The sequence below is a fragment of the Lathyrus oleraceus genome, chromosome 5 (genome assembly GCF_024323335.1).
Source record: "Lathyrus oleraceus cultivar Zhongwan6 chromosome 5, CAAS_Psat_ZW6_1.0, whole genome shotgun sequence".
In the NCBI taxonomy this organism is placed as follows: domain Eukaryota; kingdom Viridiplantae; phylum Streptophyta; class Magnoliopsida; order Fabales; family Fabaceae; genus Lathyrus; species Lathyrus oleraceus.
In genome coordinates this window covers 277,753,893-277,774,810 of record NC_066583.1, presented here as the reverse complement: position 1 = coordinate 277,774,810, position 20,918 = coordinate 277,753,893, and the positions used below count along the sequence as shown (strand labels likewise).

The 20,918-nt window shown below is 39.8% G+C and overlaps 1 non-coding gene across 1 annotated transcript; it reads left to right on the top strand.

Annotated features, from left to right (window-relative positions):
• The first annotated feature begins 14,931 nt into the window (after window positions 1-14,931).
• On the top strand, window positions 14,932-15,038 carry LOC127089566 (small nucleolar RNA R71). The gene has a single exon (XR_007791145.1). It is a non-coding gene; the product is annotated as a small nucleolar RNA R71 (small nucleolar RNA).
• The last annotated feature ends 5,880 nt before the right edge of the window (window positions 15,039-20,918 follow it).

The following is a 20,918-nucleotide window of genomic DNA, read 5'->3' as shown; positions in this document are numbered from 1 at the left end:
GGTAGTATCTTGGCTGACCATTTGGCTCACCAACCAATTGAAGATTATCAGTCAGTACAATATGATTTTCCTGATGAAGAGATTTTGTACTTGAAAATGAAAGATTGTGATGAACCATTGCTTGAAGAAGGGCCAGAACCTGGTTCCCGTTGGGGCATGGTATTTGATGGAGCTGTTAATCAATATGGAAATGACATTGGGGTAGTGATTATTACTCCTCAAGGCACGCATCTACCACTTACAGCTAGATTGACTTTCAAGTGTACAAACAACATGGCAAAATATGAAGCTTGCATTATGGGGTTTGAAGAGGCCATGAATCTCAGAATCAAGTATTTGGATGTCTTTGGTGATTTGGCTTTGGTTGTGAATCAGATCAAAGGAGAATGGGAGACAAATCAACCCGGTTTAGTACCATATAGAGATTATGCGAGGAGGATTTCAACTTTCTTTACAAAGGTTCAGTTTCATCATATTCCCCGAGATGAGAACCGGATGGCAGATGCTCTTGCAACGTTGGCGTCAGGGATTGTAGTGAAGTATTAGAATGAAGTTCCTAATTTGTCTGTGATGCGTCTTGATAGGCCAGCTCATGTGTTTGTTGTTGAAGAGATCAGAGATGAGAAGCCGTGGTATTATGACATCAAAAGTTTCCTCCAAAGTAAGATTTACCCGCCTGGGGCATCTTTGAAAGATAAGAAGACTTTGAGAAGATTAGCCGGTATTTTCTACTTGAATGGTGATATACTGTACAAGAGAAACTTCGACATGGTTTTGCTCAGATGCGTGGATAGACTCGAAGCAGACTTGTTGATGACCGAAGTGCATGAAGGTTCCTTTGGTACTCATTCCAATGGACATGCAATGGAAAAGAAGATGTTGCGAGAAGATTACTATTGGATGACAATGGAATCTGATTATTGCAAGTTTGTGAAGAAGTTCCACAAGTGTCAAATTTATGCTGATAAGATTCATGTTCCTCCGACACTTTTGAAGGTTATCTCTTCCCCATGGCCCTTCTCCATGTGGGGAATTGATATAATTGGGATGATTGAGCCTAAAGCTTCGAATGGACATCGTTTCATTTTAGTGGCAATTGACTACTTCACAAAGTGGGTTGAAGCGGCATCGTATGCAAATGTAACCAAGCAAGTCATTGTAAGGTTTATCAAGAATCAGATCATATGCCGTTATGGTGTGCCAAGTAAGATCATTACTGATAATGGATCGAACTTGAATAATAATATGGTGGAAGCTCTTTGCAAAGACTTCAAGATTGCACATCATAATTCTTCTCCTTATAGACCCAAGATGAATGGGGCTGTTGAAGCTACGAATAAGAACATCAGGAAGATTATCCAGAAGATGGTTGTCACATATAAGTATTGGCATGAGATGCTCCCATTTGCTTTGCATGGGTATCATACATCCGTCCGCACTTCAACAGGGGCAACCCCTTTCTCTCTTGTGTATGGTATGGAAGCAGTGCTCCCCGTAGAGGTTGAAATTCCTTCATTGCGTGTACTCATGGAAGCCAAGTTGACTGAAGTTGAATGGTTTTAGACTAGGTTTGACCAGTTGAATTTAATTGAAGAGAAGAGATTGACTGCCATGTGTCATGGTCAGTTATATCAGCAGAGAATGAAGAAAGCTTTTGATAAGAAGGTCAAACCTTATGTATTCAGAGAAGGTGACCTTGTGCTCAAGAATATTTTATCGTTCAAGCTAGATTCTAGAGGAAAATGGACTCCCAATTATGAAGGCCCATACGTTGTCAAGAGAGCCTTTTCAGGCGGTGCATTGATTCTTATAACTATGGATGGTGAAGAGTTGGCTCGTCCTGTGAACGCAGATACAGTCAAGAAGTATTTCGCCTAAAAAAAATAAAATAAAAGAACAGCTCGCTAAGTTGAAAACCCGAAAGGGCGGCTTAGGCAAAAATGAGCGTCTCGGTGGATTGAAAACCCGAAAGGGAGATCCAGGCAAAAAATTAGAGACATAAAACAGAAAGAATTTCCCGATAAGTTGAGTACCCCACCTTGGGGAAACTTATGCAAAAATTAGGGATTATGACAAGTAACTGCATTCTGCTGATCTTCAGTGTTTTGAAGACTTGTTTGAGCACAAGGGTTGACATCAGTTCATCAACCCAGCAGCGGTCAAGAGCACAGTGGATATCAAGATTTGGTAGATTACCATTTTCGATGTTGATCTCTCTGTTCTCCGGCTGTTGTCTCCATTTTGTGTGGATTGACCGAGGATTATACCGGTGGTTCAATTTCTTTCCGACACCTCTGTATCCTTTGCGATCATTTTGTCAGCATAATCATCATGTATACATATACATATACATATACATATACATATACATATACATATACATATACATATACATATACATATACATATACATATACATATACATATACATATACATATACATATACATATACATATACATATACATATACATATACATATACATATACATATACATATCCTGCATCTTCATATTTGATTTGTTTGAGATTCTCATTCTCTGTTATGGCGGTACGTTATCCCCATACCAAATCTGATGCATGTCCTCTTTCAATTATAGAGTGTCAGCCCCTTAAGCCGAAAGACTTTAACCTTTCTCTGTTTCCCCACTGAGATTGTTTCCTCATGGATGGTTATTATTTCAGTTTCCACTCCAGCAAATTTCCTGGATGGAATTACTCCCCTTGAGTTATGTCCTCATTGGGTTGAGTCTTGATTGACCGTTTTCTTTCTAGCTCTTACCTAGATAGATATTTTGGTCCCTTAAGAGTCTATTACCCAGTAACTGGTAATATTCTTCTTAGTTTGCAGTTTGTTACTTCTTGCCCAAATACCCAGCAAAAGTACCCTTTTTCTCTTCAGTGGAGTCCCCAGAAAATATATCCTTGATATGTTCACTTTAACCGGTGACAAATATCTTTTCTTCCCCCGCCGGAGTCTATCCTTGATATGTTCACTTTAACCAGTGACGGATTTTCTCTCCTTTGGTATTCTATCCAGTAACTGATAGATGTAATCCCTATTTTTACTCCCCTTTTCAGAGTCTATCCTTGATATGTTCACTTTAACCAGTGACAGATATTCTCATTTTTGGTATTCTACCCAGTAAAAGGGTAGTTGTAATCCCTATTTTGTTCCCCAGAGAGTTAATCCTTGATATGTTCATCTTAATCGATGACGGGTTTCCTTCTCTTTGTGGTTTTCTACCCAATAACCGGTAGTTGTAAATCCTACTTTGTCCCCTCGCAGAGTTAATCCTTGATATGTTCATCCTAACCTGTGGCAGATTTTCTCTCTGACGGTTTTCTATCCAGTTTTCGATAGATGTAATTCCTCCGTTTTTGTTCAGTTGGTATATCCTTGATATGTTCATCTTAACCGATGACGGGTATCCTCGTTGACGTTTCCAGGCAAGTCTGTCCTTGATATGTTCATCCTGACCGATGACGGGTTTTCTTCCCTATTGAGTTTATCCTTGATATGTTCATCCTAACCGATGATGGATACTCTCACCATTGGTCTTCTACCCAGTAACTAGTAGTTGTAAATCCTATTTTCCGCAGTTTTCCCCAGCAAGTTTATTCTAACCTAGTAACCGGTAATGAATACTCCCTCCTTGCGTTTCCTCAGCGAGTCATCCTTGATATGTTCATCTTAACCGATGACGGATGTTCTCTCTGTCAGATCTTTATTATCTCTATACCCAGTAACGGGTAGTAGATAATAGATTTCTGCTCCTCCTGTGTTGAAATTTTATTTCTCCCCAGTTGAGTTGAGTGTGCATTTCTGATGCGTGGTTTTCGCAAGTATACGAACGCGTCAGAGTAATATAAAAGATTGTCGAATCCACAGAGACCAAGTGTCAATCTATCGTTATCTATTGTTATGGTGTTTATCAAAGGCAATCAAAATAGGTGTTTTTAGAGTGTGCAATGAAAAGTAAAGTATTGAATAAAGTGTAATTAATAAAGACAAGGTCGAATGTAATTCACATAATCAATTAATAATCCAAGTACTTGCTGATAGAACTACTTATGGGCAATGTTTCCTACTTTGAAAAGAACTAATTTAACGGGAACTGTCGCTTTCGCATATTCAGAACCGAGTTGTACTCCCTAATCAAACCCTCTTATTGTCACTTATAAAAAGGCGCGCATTGCGTTAGAGTAGTAAACCTATTTTTAAGAAATATAGTATCTTGACTAAGTTGAAAAGTATTTTAACCTGGATTTCTTAACCAAAAGAGGTTCTTATGAACCAGACTCTAAACTTATAAACGCGTCCGAAAATAGTTTTAAAATCTCTATTCTTCTTAAGTTAATATCTCCTAATGAACTAAACAAAGCGCTTTCGCTGTTTTTGAAATAGTTAAAAACAATTAAGTTTAGATAGACGTTGGACGGCTTTCGATCTTACCCAACGGAATTGAAGTGCGGGAAAACTTAAGTTGAAAGTTAAAATAGCCCTTAAGTGCTTCTACGAACAATTGTACGGATTATCGGTTTGATTACGATCCTTACCTTCTAACCTTATAAATTTAGTTAGACATAGTAAAGTAAAAGTGCGTTAATTTAAATAAAAGTAGTGCGAGTGCGGAAAGTAAATAAAAGTTGTGCGAGTGCGAGGAAATAAATAATTTAAAGCGAGTGCGAGGAAATAAATAATTTAAAGTGAATGCGAGGAAAATAAATAAAGTAAAGCGAGTGCGGGGAAAATAAATAAAGTAATGCGAGTGCGAGAAAATAGATAAGATAAAGACAAGTAATAAAAACCTGCTCCAATCGGAGGGTTGAGTAAATTGCAAAGCGGAAATGAAAATGGCGGCAGGATTAACTTCCTTCCAAAGTGCTCCAAACTCGATTACAGACTCGATCACAGACTTGATTACACAATTGTGGTAACGCTCCAATGCGAAGCGATTACCACTTCAAAATACTGAATATATGCCTAAGTGAAATAAAGTTGCTCTGAGTTTGCCTCTGCTCTAAGTTTGGATGATTGAAAAAGTGATTTCGAGTTTCTATTTATAAGCAAGTAAAAAGATGGAAATGACAAGGATGCCCTTCAACTTGAAAATGGGAGGGAAAACTTTTCCTCTTGGGCGCCCGCCACAAGGCCATGGCGCCCGCCACAAGGCCAATCTGAGGCGCCTTAGTGGACGTAGTGGGGAACGTGGCAGTTGAGGGAAGTTGAGCTAGGACACGTCATGGCAGGGTCTATGGCGCCAGCCATGGGGGAGGCCATAAGTACAAAATGCTGAATTTTAGGGTTTTTAGCTCTTTTTCGCTCCTTTTCTCGATCGGGGCTCCGATTAAAGTAAAAACCTGAAAACAAAGAAAAATATAGTAATAACACAACAGAATAACAATAAAACAACTAGAATGCATGTGAAATCGGAGTCGAAAATACGTTAAATTTCAGTGTTATCAAACTCTCCCACACTTAAACCTTTGCTTGTCCTCAAGTAAAACATTAAAAGCTCATAGAAGAGAAACTGGTGTAAACGAGTGCTTCAGGTAAAAATTCTAAGTTCAAGTCGGGATGTAGTGATAGGTACTAACTGAGTGAACTAAGGGTATTATGACACACTGATCCGCAAATACGGACATAAACTTCATTCCTATATTAACCAACCCATATTATCCCACAATACCTAGGCCTACCTCTTCATCTCTTTTTGTGTCCTTTTCATTCTGGCGCAATCACATTAAGCCCGTTATCCGTACATGCTTCATAGTAGAGTGGCCTGTTAGTGATTATGATCTGAGCATGGGGTTTCTGGCACATAAATATGTGTAAACCCTTTTATTGGACCCAACTGTAGTTGTGGGGGATCAGATCGTAATCCGCCCTACCGAGTTCAGTGCCAGATACCTCTGAACCAACTAACAGTGGGTAAGTTTTTCTTTTTCTTTTTCTTTTTGTAGCAAATTTTTACAATTCTTTGGTTTAAATGACTTTGTGAGGGTCACCTATACCGGAGTTGCCTTTTTGCTTTCTTTTATTTTTTTGTTTTGCTTGATCATTCACTTATTTGCATCGGTCCCCTACGTAGAGGATGCGTAGGCCGGAGCTGACTGCTGAGATAAACTACTGAGGACTTATACGGAAATGATGATTAAGGCCACGATATATGGGGTTTCGGGAGTGGTTCCTATATTTACGAAGTCTATGGTGCTAAAATAATACTGATATTTCGCAAAGTTCTCCCAAGTCACCGCATCCTTACTCAAAACATGTCTTTAAAACCTGAAAACTTTCGGGGTAACAGTATTTTCTTTTGTAAAAAAAATTTGGTGGGGCTAAAGGTATGGGGAGATTAGATTGTACTAAAGATATACTATATTTGGTGACTCGTCAAACTCATGCATTATCTAAGACATTTAAACTAAAAAGCAAAATAAACAACTAAAAGGCAATAAAAATAAACAAACTATCTAAAAACAACAAAGAGAAATAATAAAGAAGAGAAACAATAAAGAAAAGACGATAGAGTCTCCTCCCACACTTAAATCGAACATTGTCCTCAATGTTTCGAAATAAGATAAGGGAAGAGTTACCTGACAACCTATTACTGACCACTGGTGCATTCGCCATCCTGAGGTGGACGACGGGATCGGGTACGACGACAATCTCTCTGATCCATCCTCGCCTGCAAGGCATCCTGAGCGGTCCTCACCTCTCGAAGGTTACCCAAAATGGAACCTTGAGTGTTTTCTATGAGTGCAATATGCTGACGGTGGTGGTGTTGCTGACGGGCTTGTGTATCTGTGATCGTTTGCAGGGACTGTAGAACAGTGTCATAGGATATGTCTGTCCTCCGCTGCGATTCTTGCATGAAGCTCATGTTATTCGCCAGTTGTTGTTGGATGGTAGAGAGTAGGTTGTCACTCCTTTTCTCTCTAGCCATATGGTCATGCCACATCTTCTCTGTAATATAAAAGCCAGGAGTGGTACCTACAGAAGAAGAAGATGGTGTGGTGTGTGGTGGTGATGGATGATGGGGGGACACATGGGGTACGGGAGATCTCTCTCTCCGATCATATTCATCATCAGTGTCATGTCCCGCCTCATCAGGAATGTTAGGAGGAAGAGGACCCAAAACAGGTGGAGCATCTAAAGCGTAGGTCCAATTCCTTTCATCTCGTACGTCTGTACGTCTAGTGCATGGTAAAACAACAGATGGGATGGCTACATCATGAACCATAAGAATATAGCCTCCTTCTCTCCTCAAATGGCACAATTTCATGTCTCTCAGAAATTTTAGGTTAATTATGCAGGGAGGTAAGGGGTCTAGGGTAGCCATCTCATTGTTCAGGTTAAGCGCCCGAGCAATAGACGTAATTAATCCACCAAAAGAAATCGGTCTCGCTTTATTCAAAGTTAAGGTCATATGAGAAAGCATGAACGGGACCGAATTAATTCGTCTATTTGTGAGGCTTCCTTGCAAGAATAGAAGCTCTTTAACATTAACCTTATTTGGATTCTCCCGGCCAAAAATAGTACATGCCAACAGATATCTAAAAACTCTGATGGCCGGGTTATGGATAGTCGAGGCAAGAACTCCTTCAAAAGAATTTATGGAAGTGCTTGACAGTCTCTGCCAGAAGGAGAACACCTCAACTGACCAATCTGAATCCAAGGGTGCCTCACAAATAGCACCGTCCTCATGAGGGATTCCTAACAAGCTGGCTAGTTCGTCGGTACTGAATTCATATTCAACAGCAAACATTCTAAATCTGACAGTACCAACTGTGCTAGCAGTGTTAGGATTGACAATATAGATTAAGGAACTCAAAAATTCAATTATCAATCGCTCATAAGTAGGTTCTTTGTTGGAAAATAAATTATGCAAACCTAAGTTATCTAATAAATGAAATATGCTATGATAGATACCTAAAGTGTAGAGACAGTTTTCGTGAACATACCTTGTCGGGAGGATCTCCCGATTTTGCAACCGTTCGATGATTTTTCTTTGTCTATCCCCCGGTTTCCCTCCTCGAAGAATGAATCCATTAAACTCCATTGTGTAGCTCTTGAAAAGTGACGAAGAAGATGAAGTGGAATGTGAAAAGGTTGGATTTTTACGAAATCCGACGGATGAAAATGAAAATGGAAATCAGAAAAATGATTTGTACGGTGTGGTGATTAGAAAGGTATGAGCTTTTTGTGGGTTCAAGGACGTTTTTGCAAGGTGGAAAAATGGGTTTGGAAGGTTGTAAGGTGTGAAAATGGTGAAGAAAGGGGTTCTGCCCCGACCTTTTACAGACGCTGTGGCGGGCGCCACAGGGTCTATGGCGGGCGCCACAAGGCAAAATCTGGCTGGGCCGGATTTTGGTCCTTTGGCTTGGGCTTCTCTTTGTCTTTTGGCTTTGAGGGGTCCGGATAGCATTTGTCTTGTGATTTCCTAGTATCATTGACTTGCATAATTTTATAAAAGTAAAAATAAAAATAAAACATAAAACATAATTTAAATATTAGACTAATAAATAAATAAACAACTAAAATAAAAAAAATGCAAATAAAACAAACATAAGACATATATAGATAAAAGTAGAGATATCAATGTATAGACATAGTTTATATAATATTCCAAATGCGATAATATAAAATGAGTTATGTAAATACGAGAAATATAAAAAAGAGATAAAATAAGATGAAATGGTGAGATCATATAGCAGGGGTGTCATCTTCTTGAGTGGATCCACGGGGCATGGCTACCTCCTGCCTGAGCTCTGTGATCTCCTGATATAAACAGTCGGCTTCGGTAGTGTGGGTGAGATCAGACACTCCCATTTGTAAAGTGAGGTCAACCACCTCCTGTCTAAGCTCTGCGATCTCTCTACGACACTCAGCAATCTGGGTGCGGATGTCGGGGGTCTGCAATGAAAGATTATTAGAGAAAACAGTGATCCTGGGAGAGGGCGGCGTAGGCGTGTACTCAACAATGGGTGGTGATCTCGGCTCCTCAACGGTCTCTCCCTGGCCCTCTAGAGCGTAACTCCAATTCACTGGATCATGCACACTAGTCATCATAGGATCTGGCAGTGTGAAATAATGGATAGCCTCGCTGTCGACCAGCAATCGGAACTGACATGGGTGGAAAGAGGCTCTCCTCATCAACCCTCTGGTCAAACAGAAGTCGATGCCCATGGTAGTGTACCCACAGTAGGTCCGGAGATGTAACAGCTTGCGAGACAGACCTAAAGCGACAGCAATCAGCGTGATGATCTCGTCCACATGGATGACTCCTTCGGTAGATCTGGAGACACCGCTGAGACCACATAACAAAAAGTTCCCACATGTCACTAGGCGAGATTGGGATGCACAAAATAGTAGGAAGATCTCCTCTTCACTCAGTAATGTCTCTGCATCCGACCTTCCCAGGAAGGAATGTGCCAATATCATCTGAAAGTATCTAAAGACGGGGTTATGTATAACATGAGATAGCTGCGTAGATGGATCCTGGCTTCCGCCACCTGATATATCACTCCAAAACTTCTCCACCTTCTTACCCAGAAAATATCCCATAGGTGTCTCCGGGATAGCATCAGGAGTGGTCTGGAAGCCCAATAGGTCGTCGAACTCTTTCTGGCTGAAAGAGTACTCAACTCCAAAGAGCCTGAAAGCAGCATACCCATCTGGTCCAGAGTATGGGTCATAGTCGAATGAACTCAGGAACTCCAATGTCAGGTTCCTGTAGGTGTTACTCAAGTCATCAGCAAACTCGCCCTAGTGAAGCTGGTGGCTAAGGAATCTGATACTCGGCTCGATACCCAGTGCCTCCATACAATGCTGATCAGGATAACGTATGGGTGCCATAAGGCGCTGTTACAGAGCGATGTAGCGCTCTCTCTGAGCATTATCTCTATAGGCCACGTGCATATCATCGAAATCATGCATCCTGTAAAAGTTAAGAAAGTGATCCTGAAAATGCAAACCATTCAAATTTTTAGTCTCGATGCAAAATATGATAAAATAAAATAAAAATAAAAGTAAATAAATGCGAAAAAGTAAAATGAAAGAAAAACCATGGGTTACCTCCCACGCAACGCTTGTTTAACGTCATTAGCTTGACGATTAGAATTTATACACCTGTAGTAGTAGGGATTGGTGGATCAATCAGGGTGTGGCTTGAGTAGTATGCTGGAATGTCTCCTCCTTCATAGAGCTTCGGTCTTTGTCCATTTACAATGAATGGACTACAGGTTTCGTTCTTGATTTCTACGGCTCCGGATCTCAGAATCTTGGATACTTCGAAAGGACCAGTCCATCTTGAACATAGCTTTCCCGGGAAGAGTCGTAACCTAGAGTTGAAAAGGAGAACAGGATCGCCTATTTTGAAGTTTTTCTTTACTATTCTTTTGTCGTGATAGGCTTTTGTTCTTTCTTTGTATATTTTTGCATTCTCGCAGGCAGATTGCCTAAGTTCTTCTAGTTTATGAATGTCTAGGGTACACTTTTCTCCAGCGGCTAGGTAGTCTAAATTCAAAGTTTTAATGGCCCAATAGGCCTTATGCTCTAATTCGAACGGTAAGTGACAGGATTTCCCATAGACTAGTTGGTAAGGAGTAGTTCCTATAGGGGTTTTGAAAGCGGTTCTATAGGCCCATAATGCTTCTTGAAGCTTCTGAGACCAGTCTCTCCTAGAAATAGAAACAGTTTTCTCTAGGATTTGTTTTATCTCCCTATTAGATACTTCTACTTGGCCACTAGTTTGTGGATGGTATGGTGTTGCTACTCTATGCCTAACTCCATATTTTCTTAAAAGTTTGTCAAATATTCTCGATATAAAGTGTGATCCTCCATCACTTATGACTAAACGTGGTGTTCCAAATCTAGGGAATATATAGTTTTTAAATAGTTTGATTACTACCCTAGTGTCGTTTGTGGGTGCAGCTATAGCTTCAATCCACTTAGACACATAGTCTACAGCTACTAAGATGTACCTATATCCTAAGGATGGTGGGAAAGGTCCCATGAAATCTATACCCCATACGTCAAAGAGTTCTACTTCCTGAATGTTTCTTAGAGGCATTTAATCACGCCTTAAAAGGTTTCCAGTGCGTTGGCATCTATCATATTTGACAATGCAAGCATAGACATCACGCCACATGGTAGGCCAGAATAGGCCAGCTTGAAGAATCTTGGCGTATGTCTTAGAGGTGCTCGCATGTCCATCATAAGGTGCAGAATGACAATGCTTGATAATATTATTTACCTCTTCTTTCGGAACGCAACGGAGAAAAATTTCATCTTTACCCCTTTTGAAAAGGAGCGGTTTGTCCCAATAGAAGTTTCTCACATCGTGGAAGAATTTCTTCTTGCTGTGGTAGTCAAGATCAGGGGGTACTATATCAGCAACTAGGTAATTAACGACGTCTGCATACCAGGGTACGTTACTTATTGCTAAGGAATTTTGGGGATGCTCATGAGGGCTTAGGTTATCATCTTCAATGGTTTCTACTCTAGCTATCAGTCTATCATAGGCGAAATCATCATTTATGGGTACCAGTTCAGGTTTTAGATGTTCTAGCCTAGAAAGGTGATCGGCTACTACATTTTCAGTGCCTTTTTTATCTCTTATGTCTAAATCAAACTCTTGTAGTAATAGAATCCATCGGAGTAACCTGGGCTTGGCATCTTTTTTACTTAATAGGTAACGAATGGCAGCCTGATCGGTGTAAACTATAATTTTTGCTCCTACTAGATAAGATCTAAATTTGTCTATAGCGAAAACTACAGAGAGTAATTCTTTTTCAGTTGTTGCGTAGTTAAGTTGGGCAGCATCTAGGGTTCTACTGGCATAATAAATGGCATGTAACTTTTCATCTTTCCTTTGTCCTAGAACGGCTCCAACTGCATAATCACTAGCATCGCACATTATCTCAAAAGGTTCCGACCAATCAGGTGGTTTCATAATGGGTGTTGAGATTAACGCTTGCTTTAAAAGATTAAATGCGTCATTACATTTTTCATCAAAAATGAAGTCAGCATCTTTCATTAAAAGTCTAGTTAAAAGTTTAGTTATTTTGGAGAAGTCCTTAATAAAACGCCGGTAGAATCCAGCGTGTCCAAGAAAGCTTCGGACTTCTCTGATAGTTTTAGGGGGTTTTAGGTTTTCCATAACTTCTATTTTAGCTCTATCTACCTCTATACCTTTTTCGGAAACTATATGTCCTAAAACTATTCCTTCGGTCACCACGAAATGACACTTTTCCCAATTTAGCACGAGGTTCACCTCCACGCATCTCTCCAGGATTTTCTCAAGGTTAGCAAGACAATTGTGGAAATCACATCCACAAACCGAGAAATCATCCATATACACTTCCATGATACCATCTAGGTAATCTGCAAAGATTGACATCATGCAGCGTTGGAAAGTAGTTGGGGCATTACAGAGGCCGAATGGCATTCGTCTGTAGGCAAAAGTTCCATAAGGGCATGTAAAGGTAGTTTTTTCTTGATCTTCGGGGTGGATAGGTATTTAGAAGAATCCAGAGTATCCATCTAGATAGCAGAAGTAAGAGTGTCTGGCTAGACGCTCCAACATTTGGTCTATAAATGGCAAAGGGAAATGATCCTTCCTGGTTGCTTTATTTAATTTTCTATAATCTATACACATCCGCCATCCTCCTTCTAAACGTTTTGCTACATGTCCGCCTTTATCGTTTTGCACGACTGTGATGCCTCCCTTTTTAGGTACTACATGCACAGGGCTTACCCACTTACCATCCGAGATCTGATAGATTATACCTGCCTCAAGTAACTTAAGAACTTCCTTTTTAACAACATCACCCATTATAGGGTTTATTCTTCTCTGATGTTCCCTGGAGGGTTTTGAATCTTCTTCGAGCGAAATCTGATGCATGCATACGGATGGGCTTATACCTTTCAGGTCAGAGATATTATATCCTAAGGCTGAGGGATATCTTCGTAAAACGTCTAAAAGTTAGTTCGTTTCCTCTTGGCTCAAGGTAGCACTAACTATAACGGGACGGTTCATCTCTTCATCGAGGAACTCATATCTCAGGTTCTTAGGCAGTTCCTTAAGTTCTAAGGTTGGTTTCTTAGGGCATGGAATATGATCTGGGGTAAGGGATAAACATTCGTAAAGGTTATCATCGATGTAGGGTTTCTTAAAGTCATCATCTTCCATTATGAGGGTTGATGGTAACTTAATTGTTTTTATAATTTCTTCTTGTTCTAATTCTCTAACACATTCATCAATGATATCTCAGGCATAACACGCTTCTCCCATCACAGGTGCCATAAGAAATTTCGAAGTATAAATTCTATTTTCTCGTCACCTACCTCAAATGTCAACTTTCCTTTTTTGACATCTATTATGGCTCCTGCAGTCGATAAGAATGGTCTACCTAGAAGGATTGGTATATCATTGTCCTCTTTGATGTCCATGACAACAAAATCAGTAGGGATAAATAACTGACCTATCCTAACAGGAACATCTTCTAAAATGCCTATCGGATATTTAACAGATCTATCGGCTAACTGAATTGACATCTTAGTGGGCTGTAATTCTCCTAAGTTTAACCTCTCACAAACTGCTAAAGGCATTAAGCTCACACTAGCTCCTAAGTCTAGAAAAGCTTTTTCGATGACATGATTACCCAAAAGGCAAGGAATGGAGAAATTTCCAGGATCTTTATCTTTCTTTGCTAATCTGTCCTCGGAAATAGCCTTACATTCCAAAGGCTTCGGATCGTCAAGTCTACGTTTGTTGGTAAGGATGTCTTTGAGAAACTTTGCATAAGAAGGTATTTGGGTGATGGCTTATGTGAAAGGGATTTCTACATGAAGTTTTTCTATGACTTTAATAAATTTTTGATATTGTTTATTGATCTGGGTTTGTTTGAGTCTATGCGGATATGGTATAGGTGGTTTATATGGCGGGGGTGGTACGTAAGTTTTGTCTTTAGGTTCTTCTCCTTTTTCTCGACCTTCCTGGTTTTCAGGTTCCTCTGGTTCCTTTACTTTGTCCGGGGGCTTGGTATATTCCTTAGAAGTTTCGGGTTCACTCAATCTAGGGTTTAGTGGCTCATCATAAGCGTTCCCACTTCGTAGGGTAATGGCATTGGCTTGTCCTCTCGGATTTTGTTGAGGTTGTCCAGGGAACTGTCCTCCAGGTGTAGTCTGAGGGGCTTGGTTTAAAGCTACCTGAGAGATCTGGGTTTCAAGCATCTTGGTATGAGTAACTATTTGGTCAACCTTGGTTCCTAACTGAGTAATCAATTCGTTAACATGAATGTTTTGGTTCATGAACTCCTTGTTTTGTTGGGTTTTAGCGGTGATAAAATTTTCCATAATTTTCTCAAGGCTCGGCTTTGGTGGTACAGGTTGCATAGGTTGATTTGATCTAGGGCTTGATAACTAGGCCTCGGAGGTGCATTATTTTGGACTGGGTTATTGTTTTTATAGGAGAAGTTCGGGTGATTCCTCCATCCAGGATTATAGGTATTCGAATATGGGTTCCCTTGGGTGTAGTTCACTTGCTCATAGTGGGTTTCGTTTAATAGACTGCATTCTGCAGATTGGTGTCCTTTGGTTCCACATATCTCACAATCCGACGAAACTGCGGCTACAGTATTCGGGTTTATGCACATATGGTCGACCTTAAGGGCTAATGCGTCCATTTTTGCTTGCATCATGTCTATAGAGCTTAGTTCATGCACTCCTCCTTGGGCTTCCTTCTTCTCAACTTTCGCTCGTTCGACTCCCCGTGATTGATGGTTTTGAGTCATATCTTCGATGAGGGCACTAGCTTCAGGATAAGGTTTGTTCATCAGAGCACCGCCTGCGGCAGCGTCGATGGTCATCTTCGTGTTATAGTGAAGTCCATTATAGAAGGATTGAATGATTAACCAATTTTCTAAACCATGATATGGGCATGCTCGTAACAACTCTTTATATCTCTCCCAAGCTTCGAACAGTGATTCTCCTTGGTTTTGGGTAAATCTAGTTATATGGTTTCGAAGAACGGCGGTCTTACTTGGGGGAAAGTATCTAGCAAGAAAAACTCTTCTAAGGTTATCCCAAGACGTAATGGAATTGGGTGGAAGGGAATCTAACCATGATAGGGCTTTATCTCTGAGGGAAAAAGGGAATAATCTTAAACGTATTGCCTCAGGAGAAGCTCCATTGGTTTTAAAAGTGTCTGCTAATTGAAGAAATATTTTTAAATGTTGGTTTGGGTTCTCAAGAGCGAGACCTGTGAATTGTCTCTGTTGCACTAGTTGCAACAGGGATGGTTTAAGATCAAAATTATTAGCTGGGACGGTTGGGTTTACTATACTAGAACTAGGTTCTTCATTTGATGGTTGAGGGAAATCTTTAAGAGGTCTTTGGTTTTGATCTTCGGCCATAGCTCTCTTAATTCTATGAAAGAATAAACGTGCGCGAGCGTAACGTTCAGGTTCTGCCAGAGGATATACTAAGCTTAAACTTCCGGTGCTGCGAGTTCTTCGCATTGACCGGCGGGAAATAGCCTAAGTCTAAACGATATAACAACAGGAAAATGAAAATTGACGAAATTGGTCCCCGGCAACGGTGCCAAAAACTTGATGTGTGGTTTTCGCAAGTATACGAACGCGTCAGAGTAATATAAAAGATTGTCGAATCCACAGAGACCAAGTGTTAATCTATCGTTATCTATTGTTATGTTGTTTATCAAAGGCAATCAAAATAGGTATTTTTAGAGTGTGCAATGAAAAGTAAGGTATTGAATAAAGTTTAATTAATAAAGACAGGGTCGAATGTAATTCACATAATCAATTAATAATCCAAGTACTTGCTGATAGAACTACTTATGGGTGTAGCACCTCAAATTTGCACCTCCCATTTTGTACATACATTTTCATCATTAGGTCATTAACATTACATTGTCCACTGCATAGCATTGCATTGTCCTTTGCCCAAGTGCAAGCCATCAGACAAGATTAGGTCAACTGGTTAGGAGGATCAGTCAAACAAGCAAGCAAGTGCATTTCTCAAGGAAGCAAAGCCCTAGGGTTGGTTCAACAAGTTCATGTGACCTAGGGATCATTTTGAAGTGGTTTGGCCAAAGATTGGATGTTCAGAAGTCATCAGTCAAGCTGAATTTCATCTGAAACCCTAGAAAGTCAATTATGGTCAACTGTGCCTGAAATCAAGGATTTAAAGGTGGGAGATGGTTTGAAAGGGTTCATTCATGTCCATACAAGTCTCATTTGACATTTCAAAGATCAACATGGAAGAATTTGAGGTCAGATGAAAAGTTTCCAAAAATAGTAAATGACCTGTAATTGGAAATTGCCAAAAATAGAAAGGTTTTCTCCTCAAATTTACATCATCATACAAGCTTCAAATGAATTTTTGTCCAACATGAAATTTTAAGATCTTGCTCTCACCTTTCCAAAAAGTCCAAGAACATCCATTTCTCATTTGTGGTTGGCAAGTTATGATCAAATCATTGTCCATGGATTTTGAACTTCAAAGTTGGATAACTTTCACACCATTTGGCCAAATTGAGTGGGGTTTTTTGCTACAATCTCCATTTGACATGTTCTATCCAAATCATTCATCATATTTCATCAAAAGTCATCACATAAAAATGGCATTTTCAAAGTGAATTAATTTGAATATTTGGAAGGAAAAAGTCCATTTGAAGAATAAGCATTTTCTACACTTTCTATCAATTGCATTTGATTAAAAATGATATTTGGAGTATGCTTAGCCCAATTTTCGTGCACTGTAGCATGCACCCCATGCACATGAGGGTGAATTAGCAATTTGCACAAAAACACTCATTTCATTAATCCTTTTGGCTTGGCTTAATCTGGTTTAGCAAAGATGATTAATCCATGGTATATATGCATAATCAAAAGAGAAAACACATTAACATTCATTCACACAGATCTAGATCTAAGAATTGCAATTTCTCTCCATTTTTTCTCTTCACTTTTTCTGCAAGTTTCCTCCAATCCCTTGCGATTTCCACGATTGAATCATCATCTACAATCATCACTGAGCTGGATTGAAGCAAGAGAGCAAAGATTTCAAGTTGTTTCAAGCACTGTTGCATCAAGCACCTCACATGGCAGCTGGATATTTCCTCGGGTTTGAGCATTGTTGAGCTATTCTGCAGCATCCATTCATCTATCCAAGGGTTGTAGAAGTTCTGTTTCAACCTCTCAAGGTCAAAAAACTCCAAATCCAGCTCTGCCATTTCTTGAAGGTTGGAACTCGAACCTTATATTTGTTGAAATTAGGATGTGTATTTGATAGATCTTGCATCCATGAGTTCACTGAACTTCATAGTTTCAATTTTCATTGAGTATTAAGAGAGATATGCTGAATTTAAGATTGGTTGTTGAAACTTATTTTGCTCGATCCGGATTTGTTAGCATGAACTAGGTTTAATGGATATTGGATTGTTGATGTGCATGATGAGATGAACCGATTGGTGTATTCATTTTCAATTTCTGTGAAAAAAGTTCATCCTGATGATGAACACGATGAATGTCATGTGAAACCCTAACAATGCGTTTCCAGGAAGCCTTTTGATCCGTTGCCCCGCGTTTTGCATGATTTCTGTTGTTTTTCGCCATGCGTTGGACCAGATGTCGCTGTCTGGTTGGCTCGCGTTTCATTTAAATGAAACGCGGCGTTTTGGACCCGGCCAAAGTTCCATTTATTTACAACTTTGCCATTATATCATATTATTTCCATTAATCATTTTCTATTTCAATTTTAATTTCATTTTCATCTTCAATCTTACAAAAATCATATCTCAATGAATATTTGTCCAATTAACATGAGGTTTTTTCCATTGTGTTCCTCATGATCTCTAGTTTTTTATGGTGATTTTTCCAGAAATTATGCACGTGTGGATTTCTGTTTTGCCTAGGGTTTGTTCATGTGTGTCCAATTTGTACCTTCCATGCCATTTTGCTTGTGAAATGATGATGCTTAATCCAATGAGGCTGAAATGTTTTGTGCTGATTCTAGACACCTTTAGGAGCATTTTGGTATATAGTTTGAGATTTTATCATTAATGGTTGATGAGATATGTTTTTTTTATTAGAGGTGTGACAATTTGTGTCACACTATTCTTATCCAACTTCATGATTTTTGTTACCATGCCATATGAACTCAAAATGATCTGGATTTTTGCATGAGGATACTTATGGATGTTAAGTTTGCTTGTGAATTTTCCTGGAATTTTTGAATGCATTTCCTATTTGTTTGATAATTTCTCCCCTGTTTGATCAAATGTGGACTTCTTGTGAGACATGATTTTATTTGATTTGTGAAATTCTTGTTGTTTATTGGATGGACTTAAAATTTGGCATGTGTATTATAGACATCTTGAAGTTTGCCATGGCTTTGATTTCATTCATTTATCATGCTTGGTCTCTGTTTTATGATTGCTTGAAGTTGATACATGTTTTGATGCCTTGTATGAGCTTGTTTGAGCATGCCTTGACTTGTTGAATTTAATTGACTTGCTTCCCTTGGTCCAAAGGACTTGAAATTTGGGGTGTAGATCATGTTATGAATGCTGTTTAGCCATGATTTTTTTGGTGATTTATTGAAATGTTTGTGAGTTGATTTGAGTTGAATCATTCTGTTTGGTTCTATGAGCTTCAAATTGCATGCTTTGTACTCTATGCTTCATGAAATGATGATGGTTGATGATATGAATGTGAGACCACTTGGATTTGATTCTTATTGGATTGATCTTGATTTTTGATAAGTTTCATGTTCTGTTTTGGTTTATTGCTCCCATTTTGACCCTAGTCTTGTACTAGTGGTTAGTGTTTAATGTTTGAGCTTTGTTTCAGGTCAAAGAGCACAATTGCTTATGCTTGATGATGTGCCCTCAATTGGAGTTGGTTTATTGCCTGTTTATAACTAACCTTGAGCTTGTTTTGTAGGCATTGAGACTTATGCTTATGCCTTGTGGCTTGCACCTTTGAGCATTGATGCTTGTTATCTGTTTGTGTTGTGGACTTGTAATTTTCTGTTTGACTTTTGTTTGTCTGGTATACTGATTATGTTGGATTGATTTCAGGTACTTTAGTTGCTATAGTTCCTTTGTGAACTTGCTTTGGCTTTGCTTGATAGCTTGAGCATTGAGGTAGAATTTCTTTTCTCCATGTAGTCTGGAAGACCTGGCCTGTTACTTGGCCATGCACCTGTCTGAAGTCCTCCTTAAGAGGCAATGTTTGTGTTTGTTTACTTTTGTCCTTGTACATATTCAAAGACCTCCTAAGTGAAGAGGCATTGGCAGATACCAAGGATGTGCAATCCATCCCCTGCTATTCTGTGTGTCATCTGCTTTGCTCACACCACTGTGTTGATGCATTGTAGATACTAACCCAAGATCATTGTACATTGTGTCAGTCATAAGTGTGGAAGGGTTCCAACTTTCAGAACCCACACTTTCATTGTCTTGAAGCTCTCCCAGGCCAGGGATAAGAGCTGTGAAGTCTCATCTTCACTCACCTTTCATCTGCTTCACCCTAACTCTCAATGTTAGGGTTAAGAGCTAACATTACCCTGTTACATCGGTTTGTTTGTCGAGGTTGATATGACCCCTTGACTAAAACCTAACCTTGATTGAGCCAACTGTTTGCATATAGTGTGTGCTGTTTGTGCTTGTGTGTTTGTGTTTTTTAGTTTAGCTTGCTTCCTGTGCAAGTTAGGGTTAGTTTGGCTTGCTTCCTGTGCAAGTCATGTTTAGGATAGCTTGCTTCCTGTGCAAGTTAGATAGCAACCTTGACTTAGGGATGATTTGCATGATAACATCTAGGCTCGAGTCGTAGTCTCCCTAGTTGTGTCTCCCTCTGTTATCTGGTTAGGCTAGTCCTTTGTCCCTGCGTAGGGGAACTACGTCGCCCTGATCCTCATACTAGATGAGGTACGTAGGCAGGAGATGAGCTGATCTCTCCGGGCGCCCTTTTTGTTTTGTCTTTGTGTGTGTTAGGAGATGGATGTAGGCCCATCGATTGGCATTCCGTATCCTCTTGTTGTGTGCTTGGAGTCCGATGTAAGTCCATCGATTGGCATTTGGTTTCCAGTGTGCGTGTGTTTGGTTCGGAGTCTAATGTAAGTCCAGCGATTGGCATTCGGATTCCACGTTTGTCTGTGTCTGTTTTGTTTGGCGTGCGTGAGCCGAGCTACGAATGCTCTGATTCTTCTTAGTCCAAGAAGATACGTATGCATAGGATGCGACATCCTAGCGAGCATGTGTTTTTCCCCAGTCCGAACTACTTCGACTCTGATGTCTATGCTAGATAGACTAAGTAGGCCCAGGATGCGATATCCTGCCGAGTCAGTCTTGTTTGTTTTCTTGTGTCTCTTTCAGCCAGTATTTGTTTGTTTGTGAGCAGTGTTTTAGCAACCATATTCCTTCCTTTTGTGCGTGGATCCCGTCGAGTACGACGGATGCGTAGGGGTGCTAACACCTTCCCTTCGCATAACCGACTCTCGATCCCATTCTCTTTGGTCGCGAGACCATGTTCTTTCCAGGTTTACTTCGAGCGTTTCCTTTCCCTCCTTTGGGATAAATAACGCACGGTGGCGGCTCTGTTGTTCTATTTTCCCGCCGGTTTTTCGCGTAATGCGACAATGGGCAATGTTTCCTACTTTGAAAAGAACTAATTTAACGGGAACTGTCGCTTTCGCGTATTCAAAACCGAGTTGTACTCCCTAATCAAACCCTCTTATTGTCACTTATAAAAAGGCGCGCATTGCGTTAGAGTAGTAAACCTATTTTTAAGAAATATAGTATCTTGACTAAGTTGAAAAGTATTTTAACCTGGATTTCTTAACCAAAAGAGGTTCTTATGAACCAGACTCTAAACTTATAAACGCGC